Genomic DNA, 3,670 nt, shown 5'->3' with positions numbered 1-3,670 from the left:
CCAAATTAAAAGTACTACTGACGTTAGGTTTTTTGCCAGTAAAGAATTTTATAAAAACAGTCGCGTTGTAGATATAGTCTACTAAGATAAAGGAAGGTCAAGGGATTAATTGGTTTGATCTTCGAATCCTATTTATTTCCTAAGAAAAGATTGGGATTATGGAAGGTCAATTCAATTAACAAAGATAACAATTATCAATCACTGAGTTTGATAACTCCTGAGTTACTGATTTCTTAACCAAGACCAAAAGGAGAAAAATAAGTCTACTTGGAATAAAAATGTCTTCAGAGTAAAAGCAACAATAGCATAAATAAGAGAAATCAATATTAAACTGAAATACCTCAAATAGCATTAATAAAAGAATAATCTGTAACATGAAAGGATTCATAAAGTAGCTTGCAAAAGTAAATAAAAGGAATATTGAACCTGATCAAAAGAGATAATCCTGAAAGTGAATAAAAATCCTAAATCTAAATCCTAATCCTAGAGAGAGAGGAGAGAACCTCTCTCCAAACTAAATCTAAATCATGGAAAGTAAAAATTGGCGAGCTCTCTCTGAATGGATGCATTCCCTCACTTCATAACCTCTGGTCTATGCCTTCTGGACTTGGATTTGGGCCAAAAAGGGCTTCAGAATTCGCTATGAGCATTTTCTGCAATTTCTAGTGCGTGGCCTCTGTCACGCGTCCGCGTGGGTCACGCGGTCGCGTCAGTTCGGAGCTTTTCTTGTCACGCGGTCGCGTCGGTCATGCGGCCGCGTCATATGTGTTCTGCTTAAGGCGCGCGGTCGCGTCAGTCATGCGACCGCGTCGCTGTTGATACGCGCTTGGCATGCGTCCGCGTCGCCCATGCGATCGCGTGATGCCAGTTTCTTCAGAAACTCCGTTTTGCGCTTTCCTTCCATTTTTGTATGTTTTCTTTCCATCCTTTAAGTCATTCCTGCCTTAGGGGATCTGAAACTACTCAACACACTAATCACGGCATCGAATGGAAATAAAGGTAATTAAAATAATTAATTTAAAAGCATAGGAAACATTTTTTTCACATACATCACATAATAAGGAAGGAAAAGTAAAACCATGCAATTAATATGAATAAGTAGGTAAAGGGTTGAATAAATCACTCAAACTAAGCACAAAATATGTCATAAAATATGGGTTTATCAACCTCCCCACACTTAAACAATAGCATGTCCTCATGCTAAATCCAAGGTAAAGAGTAAGGTAAGATTAAAGTGGTGGAATGTTATGCAATGCAACCTATTCTAAATGCAACTACCTAAATAAGTCATGCAATTCTAATTTATTCACTCATATATAAGGCTTACATGTAGTTAAATTAATTCACATTCTCAAGGAATCATATATATATATAGCCAACCCTTAAATAATAAAGCACTTTTGCAAATGAGATGGGAAAGAAAAATATTTCACAAACTTGCAAAACAATTAGTAAATTAAGCATAGATATATGTTGATGAGTTATTGAACCCTCACTGGATTTTGTGTTTACTCTCTAGTCACTCAGTGTTTATTGGTTTAATCACTATATTCTTCTTTTTATTCTTACTTTCTATAACTTTGTTCTTCATCTAACCAATCAACAATTATAGAATATAAACATATCAAAAATCATGAGGTCTTTAATTAAGGTTGTAATGGGGCCAAGGTAAGGGTAAGGATATATGTATAAGGCTAAGTGAGCTAATAAGTGAATCCTCAATTAGACTAAGATCTCACCTAACATACATACTTAGTAAAACAAAGCTACTTTACCTATTTTCCCATCTTTTCCCACTTTTGATGTTACATGCTCATGTTTCAATTTTTATTTTTATCCCATGTGCATTTCTTTTATTTTTTACATTTGGGGAATTCTTTTGTATCCCCTTATTCATATGCTTGAAAAATAAATAACTCTTTTTTTTTTTTGAATGCACATGGTAATTCTTTCAATTTGATTTCTCATGAGCATGCTTCCCAAAAAATTTTCATTTTGATTTATTTTTTGTTCTTTTCACTCTGCTACCTTTTGTTTTTATCATCCATGTTCCCAATAGGTTTCCCACATTTCAAACTATACAAGATTTTCTATCTTAAGCTAACCAAGGATTCAATTTGGGATTTTTATTTGTTTTTCTGCTTAAGGCTAGTAATGTGGTTTATAGAAAAAAAAAAGGGATTTAAAGACTCAAGGGGGCTAACAAAGGTGATGTAAAAGGTAGGCTATTTTTGGGACAAGTGGGTTAAAATCAAATAATGGCCTTAATCACTTTCTTGGTATGTATCTATATTCTACAACTGGACATATAGATTAAAACAAAGTAAAGAACATCAGAATAAAAAAGAAGCGAAACATACAGGGATGAAATTATGGTTTGAATGCAATCATACAATTAATGCTCAAGACTCACAGGCTGTGTGTTCTCTAACTCAAACATCATATATCATTCATATATGTTATGCAGGTTTAGTTAAAAATTCCCATTATTCTCATAAAAAAATTATTTAGGGTGGCCTTTAAGGTTTTAATGTTTCTCCTTGATGAAATGTTGTTAACTAACTAAGATGTAATGCTATATATACAAGGTGTGTGGATTGTTTTAATTCTGTTAAAGTCTCTAGTTTACTTCTTTTTTATATTTTCAATTTTAACTAAGCTATCTTATGCTAAAAGGGTAAACTATACTAATTAATCCACAATTTCTATAACTACTAAGTTAGAATTGCAAGCTAAACTAAATAACTAAAATATAGACTAAAAATGCAGAATGCAGGAATAGAGTAAAAATACATAAAAGTAGCAGTGTATAAGTACTCAGAAAATAAAAATAAAAATAAAGAGAAAAAATACAGAAAAATATCCAAAATAAAAGAAAAAGAATCTGTAGTGGTTCACCAAAATAATACGCCAGAGATGGCGACCTCCCCACACTTAAAATGAAGCATCGTCCCAGATGCTCACTCAAGCAGGGTGTGAAGGGGTGTCATCACTGGAAGGGATGGTAGCTGGGGTCTCTGTGGAGGTGACTGGCTGAGGAACTGGCTGCTGTAGAAGAGGTGCTGTCTGGATAGGGATCTCAGGATCTACAGCCTGAATATGATGCTCAGCCACCTGCTGTGATGCGGCCTGCTCTGTGCCTGCCTTCTCGGCCTCCTGAGGTGGGATGGTCTCTGCCTCGGGCGCATCTGTCTCCTCCTCAGATGACTCGGATGGTGTGTCAGGCTCGAAGGGGATGTTGCCAGATCGTATCATCAGCTTCAGGTGCTCATAGCGTCGCTTGTTGCGACGCTCCATCTGGTCAAGTCGTCGAAACAAGCGGTGCACTAGATGATAGATGGGTGTACTCGGCATAATGTAGTTGCTGAATATCTGATGCCATAGCCGAGCCTCATCGTTCAGGTAAATCCGCTTGATTCCCTTGGGCATGGTGGTGTTCTGACCCATGATCCAAGGAACTGTCGGGTCAAAGGCGATCCTCGCCTTTACTGCATCCCAGTCAAATCGCATATAGCGCATATCCTCCTCAGCTTTCTGATAACCATCTGTCTGATCAGTCTTAGGCAGAAGTTTCAGAACATCTTCTATCGCCTCCTCAGTAACCAGAATCTGCTTCCCTCTGAGGTTCACTGCATCTAGAGAGGTTTTGAAGTAATTGTAGTAGAATTCC

The sequence above is a fragment of the Arachis ipaensis genome, chromosome B07 (assembly GCF_000816755.2).
Source record: "Arachis ipaensis cultivar K30076 chromosome B07, Araip1.1, whole genome shotgun sequence".
Classification (NCBI taxonomy): Eukaryota; Viridiplantae; Streptophyta; class Magnoliopsida; order Fabales; family Fabaceae; genus Arachis; species Arachis ipaensis.
This window is presented reverse-complemented; position numbering follows the sequence as displayed.